This window comes from Mesoplodon bidens (genome assembly GCF_964165515.1).
Source record: "Mesoplodon bidens genome assembly, chromosome: 6".
In the NCBI taxonomy this organism is placed as follows: Eukaryota; Metazoa; Chordata; class Mammalia; order Artiodactyla; family Ziphiidae; genus Mesoplodon; species Mesoplodon bidens.
In genome coordinates this window covers 94,631,163-94,653,950 of record NC_138162.1, presented here as the reverse complement: position 1 = coordinate 94,653,950, position 22,788 = coordinate 94,631,163, and the positions used below count along the sequence as shown (strand labels likewise).

Genomic DNA, 22,788 nt, shown 5'->3' with positions numbered 1-22,788 from the left:
ACAAGGAATATGCTCCATTATCAAAATAATGTTAAATTATCTTGTTCACTTAACTTTAAATTGATAAACCATAAAATTTTAATGAGGAAAAGAGAGAGGAAGATTCACTCCCAATAATCAAAAGTATATGCAATAACAACATCTTGATCATAATCATTGTTTTTGACCTTTCCTAGCTCAAATAACTCAGCCACTTTTACATAGTTGCAGTGTAGAACCATTTTGTCACTAGTTAATTAGAACCAAATGCCCTGACAAGGTCTGATTCTTTCTTTATTCTCAGAGGTGTGAATCTTTTTTCTTCCTGGACCAAACTAAAGTGAACTTCGTTCCTGTCTGATATTTATCCAGCTTCAAAAGTGGAAGCACCTGAAGCTACTTTGTTCAAGGTAAGTGAACTAGATATCTGCAGTTAATATTTGTTTCTTTTAAATTTTAATCGATACAGGCATGTGTGGTCTTATATGAGGATGCATATAAAACAATGCTCAAAACAATGCTTTTATTACAGTAGCTAAGATTCACAGAAGGAACTGAAAATGCATGAGTGATATTCAACACCTCTATCTTTTTCTCTTGGGTTATGTCATTCTATAGGATGAAATAATGATGGTTAAAGTTTAATTCGTTTCTATGTTTTTTTTAACAACTTTATTGGAGTATAATTGCTTCACAGTGGTGTGCTAGTTTCTGCTCTATAACAAAGTGAATCAGCTATACGTACACATATATCCCCATATCTCCTCCCTCTTGCGTCTCCCTCCCACCCTCCCTTCCCCACCCCTCTAGGTGGTCACAAAGCACTGAGCTGATCTCCCTGTGCTATGCGGCTGCTTCCCACTAGCTATCTATTTGACATTTGATAGTGTATATATGTCCATGCCACACTCTCACTTCACCCAGCTTACCCTTCTCCCTCCCTGTGTCCTCAAGTCCATTCTCTACGTCTGTGTCTTTATTCCTGTCCTGCTCCTAGGTTCTTCAGAACCTTTTTTTTTTTTTTTAGATTCCATATATATGTGTTAGCATACGGTATTTGTTTTTCTCTTTCTGACTTACTTCACTCTGTATGACAGACTCTAGGTCCATCCACCTCACTACAAATAACTCAATTTCGTTTCTTTTTATGGCTGAGTAATATTCCATTATATATGTGGTATATATGTGCCACATCTTCTTTATCCACTCATCTGTCGATGGACACTTAGGTCACTTCCATGTCCTGGCTATTGTAAATGAGCTGCAATGAACATTGTGGTACATGACTCTTTTTTTTTTTTTTTCTTCGGTACACGGGCCTCTCACTGTTGTGGCCTCTCCCGTTGCGGAGCACAAGCTCCAGACGCACAGGCTCAGCGGCCATGGCTCACAGGCCCAGCCGCTCCGCGGCATGTGGAATCTTCCCGATCCAGGGCACGAACCTGCATCCCCTGCATCGGCAGGCAGACTCTCAACCACTGCGCCACCAGGGAAGCCCACATGACTCTTTTTGAATTATGGTTTTCTCAGGGTATATGCCCAGTAGTGGGATTGCTGGGCCATATGGTAGTTCTATTTTTCGTTTTTTAAGGAATCTCCATACTGTTCTCCATAGTGGCTGTATCAATTTACATTCCCACCAACAGTGCAAGAAGATTCCCTTTTCTCCACACCCTCTCCAGCATTTCTTGTTTCTAGATTTTTTGATGATGGCCCCTCTGACTGGTGTGAGGTGATACGTCATTGTAGTTTGGATTTGCATTTCTCTAATGATTAGTGATGTTGAGCATCCTTTCATGTGTTTGTTGGCAATCTGTATATCTTCTTTGGAGAAATGTCTATTTAGGTCTTCTCATTTTTGGATGGGGTTGTTTTTTTGATATTGAGCTGCATGAGCTGCTTGTAAACTTTGGAGATTAATCCTTTGTCAGTTGCTTCAAATATTGGCAAATATTTTCTCCCATTCTGAGGGTTGTCTTTTCATCTTGTTTATGGTTTCCTTTGCTGTGCAAAAGCTTTTAAGTTTCATTAGGTCTCATTTGTTTATTTTTGTTTTTATTTCCATTTGTCTAGGAGGTGGGTCAGAAAGGTTCTTGCTGTGATTTATGTCATAGAGTGTTCTGCCTAGGTTTTCCTCCCTTTCTATGGTTTTATTAGATAACTAACATCATAGGTTTTTCATGAGACGGACCCCTGAAATAAGTTTGAATTTCAGCACCGCCATTTGTCAGAGCTGTTAATTGTAGACGAGTCACTTACCTTTGCCAGCCTGTTTTCTCATCTGTTCCTCATGGAGTTGCTGTGAGGACCAAGTATTCTAATGTACGTGAGGTCAAAGGACAATGGTAGTAGTAGCAAGAGCTACAGATTAGCTGGAGTAGTAATTCTGTACAAGCTTTCCCTATATCCTCCCTAGGAAACTTGATGTAAAGGCAATTCCATTTTTCCCCAATGTTGAATTGGCCATATGGCTGGCTAGGCCCCCTCTTTCTTCACATTCCGCCTGTGTCCCTCAGGGATGTGTATGCGGTTGAACTGGTATCCTTCCAGGATGGTGGGAAACTGTTCTTCAGTTCAGGGTACCCCTCTAGGAAACATGAGAATGACAAATAATAAAAAAGAACCAGCCCCAAATGCTGTCAAATTGTGAGTACAAAAGTAATGTTGGTTTTCATGTCGCTGAATTTTTTGTTAAAGGAATTAAATTCTAACAAAACTAGCTTTGGTCAAAGAAGTTGACCCAATTTCATACAAGAAATAAGGATGTTACTGGGAATTGAACAGTTTATTGCTAGAATAATAAAGACGACAAGAGGAAGAATTATGGTCTCTTTTGTTCTCTCTTGAATCCCAGCTAGTAAAGTTGTGCCTGGACTATAAGAGGTGCTCAGTATATAATTATTGAATAAATGAGTGAATGCTGCTAAAGAAAAATAACAGGTGGACTTGGGCTGATTTTTAAGCATGATAAGTGTGCCATGTAAAATAAACTAGATAGAAGCAACATAGTTAAGCCAGGAAGCTGAAATTCCTCTTCTCTGAAGATCTCTAAGAGTAGGTTCAACTCCCATTTCTCCAAGATCCTGTCAGTTTACCTTTTGAAAAGAGGATAGGCCAGATATATTCTGAGGTTGAAAGGCTCTAGAACTCTCATGGGAAGTTCCATATATGTGTGAAAGGTCTTTCGTCATCTTGGAACTTGGAGAGCTTTGCCAGGCACCACAAATATTTATCCACAGTTAGTCTTTTACCCCCAATCATGCCTTAAGACAGATTTTCCTGCTACAGATCCATTTTGCTTCTGACACTCTTTTGTTGCAAGCCACCAGTTACCTGTGTGTGCAGGTGATAATGACCCCAGTGATATTTATTCATAGTTCACTTTTCCTTCACAGAAAGCAGGAAACAGTTCCTCATTAGTATCTGGGCCATATGTAAATAGCTGAATGACATTGTTGCTTTCTGTCCGCAAAGGAGAGAAATTTTGCTCAGGGTTTCACAGATAATACTGATTTTTTTGTGTCCCAGATCATGTTCAGGATATCATCATACATTGTGGTTCTACTTTCCTTTTGAAAATAATGTAGTAGATCAAAGTACTTATTTCTTTTATGTGAATAATGCTTTATTCATTTAAACTCCTAATATGAAACAAGAATATTTATTAAAAGATTTCATGGAAATTTGGGGTAGAAAACAGTGCTCGTTTTATAAGCAATTGGAAATCAAATGGTAATTATTTTGAGAAAGAACTTTCTTATTACCATGGTGGGCTACTGACAATTGTTTAGGATAAGCTAACTAATTTAATAATTAAGTGACTATATTTGTTGCCCAAATCTCTGAAAATGGACAGGTTTCATGTTAAATGGTCTAATGTATATGAAGCCAAAGCACAATTTTTGTTGTTTTTCTGGTTTGATTACTTAATAGATACAGTACCAGAAACAAACCACAGCCTAGAAGCCCCCATCATAGCTAGAATACATCTCAGGAAGACATAATTGGAAGATAAGTTTGAACCAATGAAACCCACAGAGCAGAAAGATACCATTACAGATTTAAAGATCATATATCTTATACACTTTAAGATAAAGTTGATGAATCTGAAGGACCCAGATCAGTAAAACCAATTTAGTCACATTGCATATGTAAAGAAAAGACAATGGGTCTAGTGAAACTAAGATGATTAACATAGCAAAAGACTTCAGTGCTCTCTAGTTTGCTTTGAAGGTATAATTTATGAAGATGCTTTAAGGTCATATGTAATACAAATGACAGTATTTCTAGAGATATATTTGTGCTCTGTAGGATTCATGAGTAATAATGCCTGGAGCACTCCAACAAAGGTAGTTGCATGAATTAATGGAGCAATCTGGGCATCAGTCCAATAAAAATGTTGGCTGAATGCTTCCTTGGGGGGAAAAGATGCTGAGAACAGGAGAGTTATAAGCAATTGATGCTGGTTAAATAGAACATCTTCCTTACTCTTTTCAGCTTGCTTCTGAACTAAGTCAGCTGTGTGTCTTTGAGAGAGGAAGAAGAAGACTTTAAGGGGCAAGTTTACTTTAATGCAAAGAGTCAATTTTCAAGTAACGTACTTCTTTTTGGGTAGACTGACCTGAGTATGAAAACCCAGGCTTACTAGCAAGCCCTTAGTTATAAAGTCTCTGCATTTAATGCTGATATCTCAGATTTATGCTGCACACTTCCTATAAGATCAAAGTACAATATGTAATTCTCAATTTCAATGCAACTACATATTTGAATAAATTTATTTTGTGTTGGGAACAGTGGGAAGAAATGGAGTCAGTTAACCAGGTCTAATAGGAAGAGTTCCCTTCTCTCTTGGCTTGAGGTCTTCCATGGGGACATAAAGAAATAAAAACTCTAGGCTCATAAGAACTTCTGTGTCCCACTTGCCAATCAAAAATAGAAGGCAACTGGTTGTCTTTAAGTGATTGGTAGTGGGCATGGAAGAAAAGAGCATGCTGTGGAATAGCTGGGCTGGGTGGAGTGTCACATGCTTTTTAGAATTGGTCTGAAGGTCACTCTCTCCATTTATAGCCATGGAATGGATGGAGACCAAATTCAGTGTCAGAATGTTTGAAATCCATCCTTATTCTATAACTTTCTAGCCATGTTACTCAGGGCAGGTGGCTTAACTTCTCTGAGGAGAAGTTTAACTTTTTAAATTTACACAATTGGAAAAATAAAACTCTCCTCTGTGTCTTACAATCATTTCCTGAGACGCTGTTGAAATAATGTATGCAGATGTGTTTTGCTGGTTGAGGAGAACTATGCCATTGTGAAGTGTGGACATTATTATTCTCTCTAATGGAAAGCTCCCTGAGGGTTTTTACCGTTCATAAACCTCTTCCAGCTGCCTACTTTATTTCCCAAACCCTCCTCCTTTGGCTCTTCTTGTTGTTCTAATTACATCCAGGAGGACAACTCCATTAGGAATTAATGAGCTTTAGTACCTTCATTTGCCATCTGCTCCCCTCCCCCTTTTAACAAATGAAGGTGTGTCTCAGCCTCAAGACCTTATGTTGACTGTAGCCAGGCAGATGTAGCCAGCGTGATTCAGATGAGAAAGATTCTTTATTCCATGGTACCAAGGTCACATTTGGATTTGGTGCTGCTTTTGGAAGCCAGATGGCGACTGGAAGGTGAGAAGAGCCTCTGTTTAGAGCCCTGCTATGGAACACACTGGCCCCACTGGCATTCATTTATTCAAGCAGGCATTTATTCATTCAATTAACATTTACTGTGTCTGTTATATGCCAGACACTGTGCTAGATGGCAAGGATATAAAGTTGAATGAGACGGACTCTTTTCCTTGAATTGCTCACAGCCTACTGGAGGAGATAAATACATGTATCCAGGTAACTATAGTGCAATATTTGATGTGCTCTAATAGTCCTATAGCACTGAGTCTAGGTTCAGATATAGGGAAAGTTAGAAGAGCTGAATTGCTCTCACAATTGGGGCTTTTCAGAGAAAGGACTGTCTTCTCAGTTGCCTCCATGTCTATTAGCAAAAGGAACTGGTTTGTGGACCAGTAAGTATCTAGCTGATAACCCCCAATTGCACATCTCTCTTTTCCTTTATTCCTATGTCTGCTGTGTCCAGTTTGGGAATCACCTAGGACATAACTGCAATACTGGAAAGATTTGCAAATGTAGAGAATAATAATCTCCCCATCTCTATTTATAATAACTGTGTACCATCTATTGTTTAATGAAGAGGGTGGTAATTAGGGTCCTAATAGATAACAGATGGCACACAAAACTGTTACAAGGGTGTGAGTACAGCCCCATAGGAGGGATTGTGCAGGAATCTGGGGCTAGGAGCAGCTGAGCTGAGACAATCTCTATGTCCAAAGGGAAGAAGAGAGGGATCAGTTTCAGGACCCCAGCAGAAAAAGGACCCCTGGAGAATTGGTCTTCTTGAGAGGTGCAGTAACCTTCAGTAAAAGGTCATAGTTAGCCCACTTGGAGGCTATCTAGCAGGGAGAAAGCCAGGGAAACAAATCCCCTGCCTTCACTTTCCTCCTCCCTCCCTCCCTCACATCTCTCTGATGCTCTCCATGGCCCAGACCCAGCTAGAAGTCTCAGGGGCTGGGATCCTGTCAACCTCACCCTTCCAGTTCACCAGAGAAGGGTGGAGAGGGGACCTGGGAGGGCAAACAGAAGATAACCACCCAGGAGAGATCAGGATCCTCACCTGTAACATGACTGTGTAAGAATGTAGACTTGCCTGCCCCCAAAAGTTATGTTAATTATGTATATATGCGTATATATATGTGTGTGTGTGTGTATATATATATAACATAACTTTTTATGCACATTTTATTATGCCTATATATACACATATATATGCACATATATACATGTGTGTTTTCTTAAAATAATAGCACACAAGTTCTGTACAGTAAGTCCCCTACATACAAACCTTCAAGTTGTGAACTTTCAAAGATGCAAACATGCATTCTCATGTCCAATCACGTAAGTTCAAGTGTCTGGGGTAAATTGTCACGTGCATGCATCTTCTACGAGTGGTTGTGCTTTTGTGTAGTTTACAGAACTGTATAGAGGACAGTAGTACAGTATCTTTATTTCAAGCCCAGGCTGTCCAGAAGCAAGCGTAAAAGCATAGGTAAAGTAGCTGGTACTACTGTACTTTTCAGAGTACTGTACTGTAAGATTAAAAATGTTTTCTTTATTTTTTCTGTTTGTTTTGTATGTATTATTTGTGTGAAAAGTATTATAAACCTATTTCAGTCCCGTACTATATAGCCGAGTTGTTAGTTGGGTACCTAGGCTAACTTTGTTGGATTTGCAAACAATTTGGACTTAAGGAACGCGTTCTCGGAATGGAACTCATTTGTATGTAGGAGACTTATTGTTTAATTTTCTTACTTGAGATGCTTTACCAAACACTCTTTTTCTTTCCTTTTTTAAAATACTTTCTTAGTTATGGAAAATGTCAAACACACACATACATCATAAATCCCTAGATGCCCATTATTTTGCTTTAGTACTTATCAATTCATGACCAATCTTGTTTCATCATGCTCGCGTCCAATCTTCATAATCCTATGATTTTGAAATACATCCCATGTTTGGCTTTTGTTAGGCCAAAGGCATGTTAAAGCTATTTTTTAAAATGAATCCCCTTTCTCAATCACAAATTAAGCATATATTTTTAAGAGCTGAATCATAGGCAGTAATTAATATATTTTAAAAGGTCAGTCAGCCTCTCTTAACCCTAGATTGTTTTAAAATGATAAAGGATTGCAAAACACAATGAATAACATGATTTATATAACTGTTTACTGTGTTATAGTTTAAAAATACTGGCTTATACCTTTTTTTTACCTCTTTTTCTTTTCATTGTTTGGTAGTTAACTAAATTCCTAAATGACGATTTCTTCCGTTTTATTTATCCCCCACCCCTATATTGGGAACCTATCATGGGGTACCATTCAGTATATAGAACATTGTTCCCCTCTGATTTGTAATGTCCCATCTTCCATATATCAGATTTCAATACATGCATGGGCCTGTGTTGGGCACCTCTTTTTATTCTGTTGGTTTATTATTTTTTAAATCATTGTGGCAACATCATACTTTATAATATACTATAAAGTATCACTTTATAATAATTCTTCATATCTGGCGTTTGGAGTCTTTGGACGTATCCTAGCCTTTCTTGGCCCGCTCTTCCATATAAATAGGTTCAGCTTGTCAAACTCCATGGGGAAAAAATCCTATTGGTCTATGGCAGTTGATTTCTAAAATGATCTGAACTACAAAACATATTTGTTGAGAACTTTGAAAGTTTTCTAGAAGTTTATGAACTGAAGGCTTCATGAGGCTTAAGACAAGCAGGAATAAAATATGATGTTCTCTTTGTGCATGTGAAGGCTTGATTAAAAGAAAAAGAATATATTTTTGTAATATTTGTGTGTCAAGCATAGGATCCATATCTTTTTGTTTAATGTAGTTTTCTACTCACTTTAAGATCTTTCTTTGCAATATGGGCTCTCAGTGACTAAAAAGGCAAGGTTGAGAAGAAATGAGAAATGATTGACAGAAGATCTCAAGAGCTCAATGGTCTCAAAAACTATGCACCATGGACCCAAGGGGCAATGCATAGAAGGAATATATTAATTGGCTGGTGATTTGAAGATATTAATGATGAAGACCATGGCTGCAATACAGCTGAGTCACCAGTCATTTAAAAATGTAGGATCTGAATGCTTAGGAATTGTATTAGTTATCTGTTTGCTGAGTAACAAATGAGTGGCTTAAAACAACCCAGGTTTTATGGGTCCGGAGTCCAGGCACTGGGTCCTCTGCTTGGGGTCTCACCAGGCTCTGATAAACGTGTTGGGTGGACCACATTTTCATGTGGACATCAACCTGGGGGGGAATGCACTTCCATGCTCATTCAGGTCGTTGGCAGAATTCATATCCTGGTTGCTCCAAGACTGGGGTCCCCAGCTTTTTGCTGATTGTCACTGGAGGCCACCCCAGATCCTAGAGGCAATGCAGTTCCTCCCTGTGGGCTGCTTCGGTGTGGCTGCTTGCTTCAGCCAGCAAGGAGGGTCTCTGGCCTGTAGAAGGCCCGGTGCCTCTTTTATGAGCTTTCACCTGATTAAGGCCACACAGGATAATCTCCTTTTTGATTTACCCTTTTGACTTGGGACCTTTATAACATCTGCCAAACCCCTTCACCTTTGCCATACTCAATTGTTTAGAAAAAAGTCACAGGTCCTGTCTATGCTCAGAGGGAGGTGGTGATCATACAAGGTGTCAACACCAGGCGAACAGAGTCATAGGGCCACGCTAGAGGCTCTTTGCATAGGGCTAAAATAAAATGGCAGAAAAATTGTCATCTGTGGTCACAGTTCTGGCCACCTGGTTCTTTGAAAGGAAAGGGCGTTTCTGGGATGAGACCTGCAGAGGCAGAGGTGTTAGGGTGATGTGGGTGCAGCCCGTTTTGCCTTGTGTTTGTGAGAAGCAGAAGGAACACACATTGGCCTCCGCGAGCTTTCAGGGTATCTGTGCTGTAGGGCTTGGGAGCTTGCTGTGGGCTGTCTCCCCTTCAGAGCAGTAGATGTGGGGACGCAGACACGTGGCTCTGACGGGCAGGCAACACGGATCTCCTTGCAGTCAGCAGCCCAGGAAAGAGTTAAGCCTTGGCTTTTGTTCCTGAGCTAGGAGATTTTGATTAGATGCTTAATTGCTATTGGAACCTCGTGTGTAGGGTACACGCTTAGCGACCTGAGACAGTCAGAGACCGAATTTAGTACCTACTCTTAGGCCTGCTCCCAAGGACGAGAAGAAAAGGAGTTGTGAGGTACATTGTTGGCACAAATGCTGGGTGAACAATCACCTTCCTGGCCCAGCAGCAGTTTCCTGGTGCAGGTGATTCTGTGGCATTTGTGCTGTACAGCTCCCTTCACCTTTCTGGCCCCAGCCTGCAAAAAAATTCTGGCACAGCAGGGAATTAGTGCCTAATGGCAAGAGAAAAGGAAATTAGCATTTCCTAACAGCTAACCAAACACAAAAGCGTCCCCCAGCCTTGCACGGAACACCTCTGACCATCCATCCCTCTATGGCCAAGCCCTGCACCTTACAATTTGTGCTTAATTATACAGGAAAAGAGAAATCTGTTTCTCTGGGAGAGCCTCTGAGAACCTGTTGGGGAAAGCTTTCAATTTTAATTACAGAAGAAATACTGGCTGAGGCAATGGTGAGAAGGAATTACCTTTCCTTTTCTTCTGATTTTGCAAAACAGCTGGCAGCAGACACTGGCACATAGAAGGTGTGTAGGAAATGTGGGTCCAATAAATGAATAAATATGTGAATGAAAAAACAAGTGTGAAACACTTACACAAGAATATTCTTCTTTCAAAAGAATAATGAAAAATAATTTCATTCAATAAGAGTCATTCTTAGTTACTGATACATGACTCAGTAGTTCCCATTCAATTTAAAATGTTCCATTTTTTTCTGATACTTAACAAGTCATTAATTGAATGTTGCTCACTTTTAAGGCCAATCTGTGAGACATTATTTATCCTGTCTACTCTAAAGTTCCAGCATCAACGCAGGCGGGGCTTCACCATGTACTGATCATGGGACCTTGGCCTCTCATTGCCTCAGTTTTCTCATTTGTAACATGGGTATAATAATAGGCTTATTTCATAGGCCTATGAGGAGGAAAACCTCATATATATTTGTGTGTGTCTATATATATGTATTTAAACAGTGTCTTAGAATAGTGTCTGGCACATGATAAGCATTACAGAGTATTGACTGCTGCTACTAGTACTGTTATTATGAGAACTAACTGTTGAGAATAATCCTTCATATACTGGTTTATTCCACTCAAGATAAAGGAAACTAATAGAATATTAGAAATCAGATTAAACACAGAAAGCCAGTAAAATATACCAAGACAGAAGATGATGAGAGTGTAAAAGCATAGAAGAAAAAAAAACGGTTTTTGTTTTTGTTTTTCTTTTTTAAAGAAGGAAAAAGCCTAGAAATAGGAAAAAACTATTCGTTGGCTATACTGACATGGAGATCGCTGGTGACCTCCATAAGTAAAATTTCAGGACAGTGGGCAAAGAGATTACGGTGAGAGAAGTCAGATGGATGTAACTTATAGAGTAAATGGGACGTGAGGAAATGGAAACAATATATGAAGATAACAATTTTGAAAACTTCACACATGAATTGGCTAAAGAAGATATGCAGGGATTAGGGGAGGAGGGAGGCTTTCATGTTGTACGTATAGTTTTTAACATTTTAAGTTGGAGTTACTAGTCTAGAATGAGGTTGAATTTTGGCAAGAATCATTCATAAGGAGTAGATGGGTTGTAGAAAATGCAGTGCTGTGAAGTACTTGAGAAAATGAGAGGAAATGAAATGCTATCTGTAGTGCACATGGACTTTAACTTTAACTCCTGTAGTAAAAGGGAATACAAAGATCAATGCAAATGCTAATGGATTAATGGATTTGGCAGTGGACTATTATGCATACCATAATGTCCTTTTTCTATTCCAGGATTTCATCCAAAACATCACATTACCTTTAGTTGCCATGTTTCCTTAGGCTCCTCTTGGGTTTGATAACTTCATATATTTTCCTTGGATGACCTTGACAATTTTGAGTAGTTAGTTTTTTGTAGGATACCCACTACTAGAATTTGTTTGATGCATTTTTCATGATAATATTGGGATTATGTGTTTTGGGGAGGAAGACCACAGATTAGAAGGGTCATTCTGTAAGATCACATCAAGTGTACGAAGTATCAATATGCATTATGAATGCTGAGGTCGACCTTGATCACCAGGCTGAGGTAGTGTTTTTCAGGTTTCTCCATCGTAAGATTACTGTTTTCCCATTTTCGTGCTGTACTTTTTGGAAGGAAGTCAATATGCTCAGCCCACAACTAAGGAATAGGGAGTTATGCTTCAGATGGAGTACTACATAAACTATTTGGAATTCCTTTGCACTGGAGATTTATCTATTCTCCTGCATTTATTTATGTATCCAATTATTTATTTATATCAGAAGAACTCATGGATTTTTATTTTATACTTTGGGTTATAATCTAATTCTACTTTAGTTACTTTGTTCCTCAAATTGCTCTAGTCCTGACCCTTGTGAACTCTTTTCAGTTGGCTCTTGTGCCACTCTGAGGTATCCCCATCCTATGTTTTTTTTTGGAACTTTCTGACACTATAAGATGGTCTTGTCTATAAATCTTGTATATTTACTGCCCCAGTCCTAGAATCAGCTATTTCTTCAAGGATAACTAGGTCTTTTTAGTGGAGAACGGTATTAGACAGGAGGATCTGGGTGTGGGGTGTACTAATTGCTGCTTGGATGTCATTGCTTCTAGATCTTGTCAGCTGACAGAGCAAAGAGATAATATGTGTGTACATGACCCATGTATAGGCACATATCTATAAGTATCTCTCTACATAACCATGTGTATTAAGGTAATATGAAGCAATATTAAGCTAAACATGAACGTGTATTGATGTTTCCAACTTTAATCTGTTACCACATAGATCATCTTAGCCTCATCTCTTGCTTATCTTTAAATTTCAACTCCAGCAAAACACTTGGCTTTTAGAAGTATGAAAATCAAATTGTAGCAACTTTGGGAAGCCACATCATCTAGCAGAATAATTCTTAAAGGGCAAGGTGTATATCATCAAATTTTAACTTACAGTCAGCAGTACTTTTTAACATCAAAAGGCCTCCAGACCTCTGCTTCCAAGAAGATGAAGTAGCCCATTTCTCCCAGGTTCTCGCACTTAAAACTAAAACCCTGAACATAACAACAAACAAACATAGGAAGACGCTGAAAGGTGGAAATGAGAAGGCAGACTTAACTAGGGACTTTGGGACTTGAGGAATAACATGGTGATGAGTCCCCTGTGTTTCCTGTTGCTTCCCATACATCCTGGAGAGGGTATTACAGGAACCCCCAATCAATAACCACCAACAGAACAACAGACAAAAAAGCTTCCGAAAAAAACACAAAACCCTGTTCCCCCTAGCCAAAGTATGAGGAAAGGGGTTGCTAAAGACAGAAGACCATTTGGGCAATAATATACACACTACTCGAGCCAAGTGCCAGTGGAATATACACACTACTCGAGCCAAGTGCCAGTGGAATATTGCACCCATCCCCTATGTCCTGTCGTTTCAGTTGGGCCAAGGTAGGATTTGATCTTCCACACCACCCCACTCCTGCCCTCCAGAAGAGCCAGCGCTCTGATTCCCCACCAGGGTTGTTTCAGTGTGGTCCAGTGGTGAGCTGAGCCTCCACCCCTTTCCATTAGCAAACAGACTTTAAAAGGTGGTGCCTGACAGGCTAGTTAACACTGGGCTGCCCTCACACATTCGTGGGGTCCAATGGTGGGACTTAGCCTCCGTCTCTCTCTGACATCAATAAGAATAGGATGTTACAGGTTGGAGGGAGTAGGCACCCCACTAACCCCCAACACATGGTGTCAGTGAGACCCAGTGGGGTGCTGAATCCCCATAACCATCCTGAGGCAGTAAGACAGAATGAGATGGCACAAGCAGGGCTAGTTGGCAGTTCTCTTCCTCTTACCTTGGTGTCAGTGGGGCAAGCACGTAGCTGACCCTCTACCCACACCCGGCATCAACAAGAAGCAATGAAGTGGGAGGAAGGACAGCAAACACTTCACTTCTCCCCTCCCCTGGTGTCAAGAAATCTACTGGGGAGATGAACTTCCACTCCTACTAAAAGGCAACACAATGATATTAATGTTCCCACTTTTGAGGGGAAGGTGTCAGAAAGGCCAATAGGAGCTGAACTTCTACTTTATCTGTCTTCAGTGAGACAGTGTAAGTGCCCACTTTTGCTGGGGTATCGTCACTAGGGCCCAATGGAAATCTGTACGTAACCTCCCAGTCCTCATACTACGCCTCAAATAGGATGACTGCCTTCTAAAAAGTAATAATAAAATTAAATGGGATACACAGTCATATAATAACTCACAATGTTTAGAATACAATGGAAAAATACTTATGACACCAAGAACCAGGAAATCACAGAATAAATGAGAAAAGACAATAAACATACACCAACACTGAGATAAAACATCTGTTGAAATGATCAGACAAGGATTTTAAATAAGCTGTCACATAAGTGCTTCAATTAGCAATTATGTGTTCCTTGGCAGAAATGGGAAAAATAGAACATGTAAACAACTAGAAGCTATAACAATAAAAACAAATCAGAACAGTAGAACTGAAAACTACCACAATCAAAAAACTTTGCTCAAGAGTAGAGTGGAGATTACAAAGCATAGAATCATGAACTTAGAAGAGATCAATACAATGTACCACATGTACAGAGAAAAATAGACTGAGGGGTAAAGATGGGAGAAAGAACAGGATCTCAAGAACGTGTAAACAGTAACAAAAGCACTAACATTCATATCATCAAAGTTCCAGAATGAAAACAGAGTGCAAGTAGGACTGACAAAGTATTCAAAGAAATCATGGCTAAAAAGTTCCCAATTTTTTAGAAGACATAAACACAAATTCAAGAATCTGAGCAAACCCAAAGAGGAAAAACGCAAAGATATCCTTGCCAAGACGCGTCATAACTAAACTTCTGAAAAGTAGAGACAAAAAAAATCTTGAAAGTGGACAGGAAGAAACGATGCATTACTTATTGAGAAACACCAATTCCAATGACAGCATATTTCTTGTCTAAAACTCTGGAGTCAGAAGCATGGACATAACATTTTTCAAGTGCTAAAAGAAAAGAACGCTCAGCCACAAATTCACGCTTTCTATATCCACTTTCTTGTTTGACTTACATTAATGGACTACTAACTCATCTTTCTATATCCAGGACTGCCATCACCCTTCTCCAAAAATCTAGTCACAGTATTTCCAGAGTGATCTGTCTGAAAATGAAACAACTTTTTTTTATAAAAATACCTGATTGTGTTATGAAACTTTTCTCTCTTCTAAGTTACCAGTTAAAATCCTTCAATGGATTCCCATCTTTCTTGGAGTAAAACCTCACATCCAAACTCTCTTTGTCCTTTTGGGCTGCTGTAAGATTATGGTGCAGGTTGGGTGGCTCATAAACAACAGGCATTTTTTTCTCACAGTTCTGGAGGCTGCAAGTGCAAGAATAGGGTGGCAGTATGGTCAGATGAGGGCCCTCTTCTGAGTCACAGACTTCTCATGGTAACCTCACATGGCAGAAGAGCTTCAGGAGCTCTGGGGCGTCTCTTGTATAAGAGCACTAATACCATAATCATTTCCCAAAGGCCCCACCTACTAATACTATAACCTCCGGAAATTAAGATTTCAACGTATAAATTTGGAGGGGAACACAAAGACTACACCATAGCACTTACTATACATACATGGACCATTCATGGTCTGGCTTCTACCACCCTCTCCATTGTCTTCTTTTCTTACACTCCAGTGAGCATTTCTTTTTTTTTTTTTTTTTTTGCGGTACGCGGGCCTCTCCCTGTTGTGGCCTCTCCCATTGCAGAGCACAGGCTCCGGACGTGCAGGCTCAGCAGCCATGGCTCACGGGCCCAGCCGCTCCGTGGCATGTGGGATCTTCCCAAACCGGGGCACGAACCCGTGTCCCCAGCATCGGCAGGCGGACTCTCAACCACTGCGCCACCAGGGAAGCCCCAGTGACATTTCTTATACTGATTATGAATGGAACTCCTTTCTGGACTGATCCTTAACCATTCATTTTCTGGCAAACATGAATTTATCTTCTCTTTTCCTCAAAAATTCACCCTTCCTTCAGTTACATATCCATTTCCATTGCCTTCTACAGGAAGCCCTACTGATATCCCCCATATACTACTGTCCACAGCATGAATTAAGGTCTTACCGTGTCTTCCTATAGCACTCTGTAATAATTTTTACGGTAACTATGGATTTTCTTATTTGAGTGTCACAATACATTGACTTCTAGGTGGCACGATAATGATTTTAGTAACAGTAACACTGGTGCCTAGTTTAACCCATGGCCTACTTTAGGTGTTCAATAAATGTTTGTTGAATGAGTGAATGAATGAATGAATGAATGGTCAGTTTGAAATCTTAATCATGTTACTTTTCAAAAATCTGTTAAAAAGATACCCACAGTTTTCCAGAAGATTAGGGACTTAGGATCTTCAACTTGATTTAATAGAGGAAATTTTTACTCATACATCATGCTTAAATACCTCAAAGTAAAACCATTAACCCAGGAATTTAAGGTTACCATTTGGACTTGCAAGCCAATAATTAATATCGCCTGCTCCCACTGTATTAGATGGTTTCAATGCTCCACTCATATCTCCCCAGCACTCATCATTCCAGTATATGCTGATAGACTCATGCTACCACCTGCAATTATCCACCTTAGGGCAGGCCAGAAATGTACAGGAGTTAATGTATCTGGGTGTAGCTTTCAACCAAGGACAGAGGGGACTGGAAGATAAGTACTTCAAGTTTCTCACCCATTCTTGGGATAACTCTGAGACATGTTCTATAGAGTTTCACAGAACTCCCCTGAAGTACTGGCAGCAGTTTCCTGCAGGAGTAATTGATTCAGTAATGCACCTCTGTTGGCTTCCTTCCATGGCTCCATTCTCAATTCCCACTCCACTTCTCAGTTTTCTGGAAGCACCTCCCAGATGCACAGTTGGCATTCAAATTATTGCCTCAGGTTCTGCTTCTAGGGGAATTCAATTTATAGCCTCCTAACAATCCAGTGCTCCTTACAGAGCCATCACTGGTACAAGTACCAAGGCATGGCACATTATGTATCACCCCTCCTAAATCCTAATATTTTGAAACAGATAGGAAAGAGCACGACCTTGAAGAGAAAAATCGTTTATATGAGAATAGCCAATGGATAAAGGGAAGGAGAGACAGTGCCATTTGTTTTCCATTAATGATAGTGTGAAATTTATGGGCAGATGGTCTAACAGGTGTGACTATAATTTGAGGGGCCTGCTCCCTTGGTTACAGAAGACTGCTATTGTTATTATTATGGAAGCACAACCTCATGACTTTATTGCTTCACTTGATGTAGCCTTTTCCTTTACCCTTAAATCTTTCTACATCACTGAATTGCAGCCAATAGATTTATTTTCTCCCTATGGCTCCATCACACAAAAAAGACACACATGTGCACACACACACACACACACACACAGAGTTTTGTGTATGCCAGTGCTAGAAAAGACAAGCTCATGGTGCATGTATGCGATGGATATTGTACATTACAGGTCTCTGTGAAATAGTTTTCTGCAGGTTCGTATGTTTATTTTATGAATAATTAACTTTAGTAAAGTTAATTTCCTGAAGATCTTGATGAAGACTGAAGAAAGGAAGTAAATTTTAAAGAAAAAGACTTAGAAACTTGCCCTTTTTGCCCTCTCTTTGTGTCTTAATGAACAAAGGATAACTGGGCCTTTTTTGAAGTGTTTGCTTGGGTTGAAGACACAACATGCAACCTGTGCTTTTATCATAATATGTTCAGTTTATGAGTACACAAACTTATAAACCGTGAATTTCCCTAAAGTTATTATACCATTTAGAAGATGTTTGCTTGGACGTTTACTTAAAACCAAACAATTGAGGTCTATATGTCCAAATAATTTCCTTCTCTCTTGCTGTCTCCATTTCAGTTTCCTGAGTTTCTGGGAAGGCCTGGTTTCCCCAAAGGAACGATTTCTGGTAGAATTCTGGAAGTCTGACCCAAGAAAAATAATCCAGTATAGCTAATGAATTGAGGACAAGAAGGTTTCCAATCAGGTAGGAACATTTAATCTCATACATTACAATCACCTTAAATAAGGTGTGCTGATAGCTGGATATGATATAACTGCTTGGAAAAAGATGCATATCTAACCTACCCCACACGGAAGCTGTTCTCAATTCCCTTAGAGGTTGTGGTGTTTATCAGAGAGTGCCTTGGGGGAAAATGAATACAATAACAGTATGATGCTTTTTTTTTTCATTTTTAGCTCATTGTTGCCAAGTACACTTGGTGATCTTGGTGCCTGTGGTTTAATCCCAGGAGGTTAGACATGTGGAACAGCACATTAACCCTCTTTAGTATTTTCTCCCAAGACAAATCATTTTTATAGGTTGTCTCCATGGTCTTCTAGTTGCTTATCAAAATTAAGCATCATGTCTTCTATGTGAGTAATAGCCCCAGTCAGTGTGAGGAAATCAGCTTGGTTCTTATTGGGGCACAAATTCTTGGTCTTGGCACAAAGTGGGTTCACATAGGGAGTTAGAAGGAGAAGAATGGGGCATGCGAAAGGGGAGTTCTGTGTTCTCATTTACCTATGCATGTTGAAACTCTACTAACAGTTTTATTTTCATTAGCAATTTGTGGTAAAACTTAGGGTAAAGGGAATAATGAAGCTGTGCTATTATATGGCAGGACAAAAGATAGTAGTGACATCAAAGTCAGGGCCTATCCATCTCATTTGCAGTTATATACTCAGTGTTTAGCCTAGCATTTGACCCCTCATCAGTATTCAATAAGAAGATGCGTGTTGAATGATTTAGGGATGAATTAATGAATGAAAAAAGTTAATATGGTCGAAAATGTGTTTTATCCTTGTATTTTCGTGTGTTGACTTCTGTATTTCAAGACCCAGCACTGTAACTGACACATAGAATATAAGCAATAAAATTTGCTGAAAGAATGAATGAGTCCCCACAATTCTAAGAATAATTTTAAGACCAACACAGACCCCATATCTACCATGGTCTATGACAGAAGTATCCAGAGATGAAAGCCTGATCTCAGCTAGTGGTAGAGCTGACAGAATTTATCTAGTTTTAATAATTTACAGCTCATCCCATTACATCTAGGCATAGTACCTACGTGAGCCATACAATTAAATGTGGACTGAAAAAAAATGCACAACCTAAAAGTTGAGAATTATGTTTTATTTGGAGGACATACTGAGGACTTAAATCAGGAGACAACCTCTCAGATAGCTCTGAGGGACTGTTCCGAAGAGGTAAGGGAGGGCACAGGATATTTAGGGGTTCTTGCAAAAAAAAAAAAATCCCAGGTAGTTGGAACATCAAAAGATTACTGTTAATTAAAGAAACTAGACATCTTAATTAAATAAATTTAGCACTTTTCTATATATGGTGAGATGCAAGAATCTGGTCTCATGGAAATCATTCCCTTGATATGCACTTTAATTATCTAGGGCCAGTATCCTGTTTTCTCCATCCTGAATCCCCTCAGGGTGCAGCATTGGGGGTGGCTTCAGTGGCTGATGGCTTGATGGTTATAACATCCTTTGTACTGATACCGCAGGCTACATTCTTTGTCCACGTAAATGACTTGAATATGGATAGTAAATCTGTGGATTTGCAAAACGTAATTCTTAGAGCATTTTTAGAAGGACAAAGTTAAGGGCAATTTCAGAAGCACTAGCAGCTAAAATTGCTATTTATACTTTTCCACCGGTAGGTAGTAATCTGTTGTTGCTATCTTCAGTATTCCCAAGGGATAACAAAAGCCATTTAATTCTAGAAAGAAATGTAAAATTTAGCACAATGCAACTTCCATAAAACCAAACACACAAACACACACCCAACTCTCGCAGATATGAAGTAATAATCTAAAATAGAATCCTGGAACTAATTGCAAAAAAAGAGCAAATGTACTCATATTGGATTTTATTCTTTTATTAATGTTTGATATATATATATATATATGTATTAATAAAATTCAGAGTTGCTATATGGAGAAATAGCTTTGTACCAATATTGTCTTTGTATGTGTTTATCAGTAATGTATGAGATTGCCTCCTATGCTCCTTTTCCTTTATTCTCTTGCAGGCAGTAGATGTAGTTATCAGTTGTTTTTAAAATTTCTAGGCAGCCAAAGGACTAGTATCACTTAAATAAAGAAGGCAAATTGTCCTAAAGTAGGAACAATTTTCCTTCATTATGGAACATTAAGTCCTCCTATGAAGGGGGAAGAATTTCATAGCTAAAAGCTTTCAACTACAGAAGATGTATGAGTAACTATGTGTGTTGTTTCAAAGTGGACTCTCTATAATTAATGTCTAGGGGTTATCTTTGGTATATAATGGATTTTGATTTTTTAAATATTATTAGATAATCTACAAAAGAATATATTTAATTGTATGTAAGTTATGAGAAATAATAAAAACTCCTGCAAACACACCACCAAAACTAAGAACTAGAATCAAAACTGCTGAGTCTTCTCTCTGTTCTCTACCCTGATCCCACCTTCCTGCTTTCACCAAAGAAATCACTCTGATCTTGGCTTTATGTTGAACATCCACATAATTTTTATCTGATTTTGCTTATTATTGAGATTTATAAAATTGATATCATACTTTAGTCTTCTGTGCTTGCTTTTTTTACTCAACATTATGTTTCTAAGGTTCATCCACTTTACTTTAACTAGTGTTCATTCATTTGTACTACTGTATAATATTTTATTGTATAAATACAAGAAAATGTGTTTATTATTCTATTAATGATATTTGGGTTGTTTGGGGCCTATTACGGACAGTACTTCCATGAACATTTATTTTAATGTTTCCTGGTACACATGTGCAAGATTTAACATAAGTAAAAGAGTAGACATACTAAGAGTAGAATTGCTGAGTTGTAGGGAATTCAAATATTCAACTTTAAAAATGCATGTCAAAATGTCTTCCAAAGTTATGGAATCAATTTTCAGCCCTTTTGCTCTATAGCTTCACCAGTTAGAATGGCCATTCTAGTCTTTTGTTCCTTGTATTAGTCTGCTCAGGTTGTCCTAGCAAAATACCTCAGATTCAGTGGCTTAAAAAACAAGAGATTTATCTTCTCACAGTTCTGGAGGCTGGAAGTCCAGGCTCAAGATGTTGGCAGTTTTGGGTCCTCCTGAGGCCTCTGTCCTTGACTTGCAGATGACCACTGCTTCCTTGCTATGTCCTCACATGGCCTTTTCTCTGTGTGTATACATCCCTCTTATCTCTTTCTCTTCTTACAAGGACACCAGTCATATCAGTTAGGGCCCCACCATTATGACCTCATTCAACCATAATTATGTTTTTAAAGTCCCTGTCTCCAAACAGCCACATTGGGAGATGGGGCATCAACATACGAATTTTAGGGAACACAATTCAGTCCATAACAATTTTAATTTGTATTTCTCTAATTACTGATAGGCTGAGAATCCTTTCATTTGTTTAACAGTTGCCTATGTTTCCTATTCTGTGAAGTCCAGAGAATATCTTTTGTCCATTTTTCTACTGTTTATCTTTTTCTTACTTATTTGTATTGTTTTTTAAATACAAGCAAATAATCTTTGGTCAGCTATATATGACACAAATAAGTTATTTCATACCTTCTAACATTTTTAATGTTGTCTTGTGATAAATAGCGGCTCTCAATTTTAATGAAATCAAATTTATCTTTTAGCTTAGTGTCTTTTTGTTCTACTTAAAATGTCCTTCCCTAGTTTAATGCTACCCAGATATAGTATATTTTCTTCTGAAAGTTCTAGTGTATCTTTGTTTTATATTCAAGCCATTAATGCACTTACAATCGACTTGTCTGTATTATCCAATTTCTTTGTTTTCTTATGAATAATTAAGTTTTCCAGGACCATTTTGGGATGAATGGATTTTTTAGGTGTGTCTGAGCTGTTCTTGACCATTCACATAAATTTCAGAATTGGCAATCCTGTAAAACCTCTATTAAGTATTTTTATTGTAATTGTATTGACTATATAAATTAAGTTGGGGAAAACTTACACCATTATGATGAGTCTTTTCAATCCATAAACAAGATGTACCTCTCCATTTATTTAAGACTTCTTTAACATCTTTCAATAAGGTTTCATTTTCTCCATAAATGTCTTGCACATTTTTATTTAGATTTATTCCTAGGTAGTTTTTTTTTTCCATTTTAAATAATTTTTAAGCTCTCTTTTTGTTCCTGGATTATAGAAATCCAATAGATTTTTGCTTCTTGAGCTTATATCTAGCCATCTTGCTAATATTGTTTTTTAGTAAGAGAGAGGATTTTCTTAGCAAAGAGGAATAAATGTAAAATTAAGTAAAAAGGTTATGGGTCAGCTCTGGTCAATAGAACTTTCCATGATAATGGAAATGTTCTTAGTGCTGTGAAAAACTACAGCCATTAGTCACATGTGTTTTTAAATTTTTAAATGTAAGTTCAATAAAATTAAAATTTCAGTTCCTAAGTCAAACTTGCCCACATTTCAAGTATTTAATAGCCACTTGTGACTAATGGACACTATACTGGACATTGTATCTCTAGACTATTAGACTGTGAAGCCATGGCGTCCCGGGATTTTATCTTTGTCAATGGCATAGTGAGATCTTTTATGTGACAGTTATTCTGTTATTAAAAAGAGAAGTTACTTAACCAAGTCATCCCTAACTTTTTGAAATAATCCAACATAGCTTTCACCATCCATGAATTTCTTGAATCATATTTATGTTTCTAAACTATTTCTTGTATCAGGTGTTCACTTTGTAGCAAGTTCATTGTCCTAAAATGGCACATACCAAAGTATCAAGAGGTTCCCTTATTCCTGATAAGCTGTGATTGGATGAAGAAGACCTTGTTACCCTGCCTGTCTGATTTTTATTATAATCAGATGTTAATCTGTACCAGTCTCCATATTCAAAATTCACCTTCAAAATTATATGTTATTTACATGATGGTTGTCTTTAT

The 22,788-nt window shown here is 38.4% G+C and overlaps 1 long non-coding RNA gene across 3 annotated transcripts in view; it reads left to right on the top strand.

The window, feature by feature from the left end:
* Positions 1-295: 295 nt before the first annotated feature.
* Positions 296-22,788, top strand: part of LOC308619368 — a 42,446-nt gene continuing 19,953 nt past the window's right edge. For 2 of the 3 annotated variants that reach the window (XR_014016167.1, XR_014016168.1), the window contains exon 1: positions 17,552-17,841. This is a non-coding gene — a long non-coding RNA (uncharacterized lncRNA). Of the gene's footprint in view, positions 390-17,551; positions 17,842-22,788 lie in introns of those variants that run through there. The other variant, XR_014016166.1, reaches the window with a different exon arrangement.